This window comes from Penaeus monodon, chromosome 22, assembly GCF_015228065.2.
Source record: "Penaeus monodon isolate SGIC_2016 chromosome 22, NSTDA_Pmon_1, whole genome shotgun sequence".
Classification (NCBI taxonomy): Eukaryota; Metazoa; Arthropoda; class Malacostraca; order Decapoda; family Penaeidae; genus Penaeus; species Penaeus monodon.
The window spans coordinates 8,410,322-8,410,552 of NC_051407.1; positions in this window are offsets into that span (position 1 = coordinate 8,410,322).

The following is a 231-nucleotide window of genomic DNA, read 5'->3' on the forward strand; positions in this document are numbered from 1 at the left end:
TGTCACTCAAGTGCCATATAACTGTAACCTTATCAGTATTTGATAGAGATTTGGTTTCCTCATTATCAAAAAGAAAGAAAAAAAATATGACATATTTTTACTTATCTCTTACTGTTTTCAAATTACGGTTATCTATGGTTCAAACCTTTAATGATTAAAAATACATTCGCAGTTATTAATGATAAAAATCCGCATCCGAGGATATTAAAAATCGACATCCGTTTCATCACC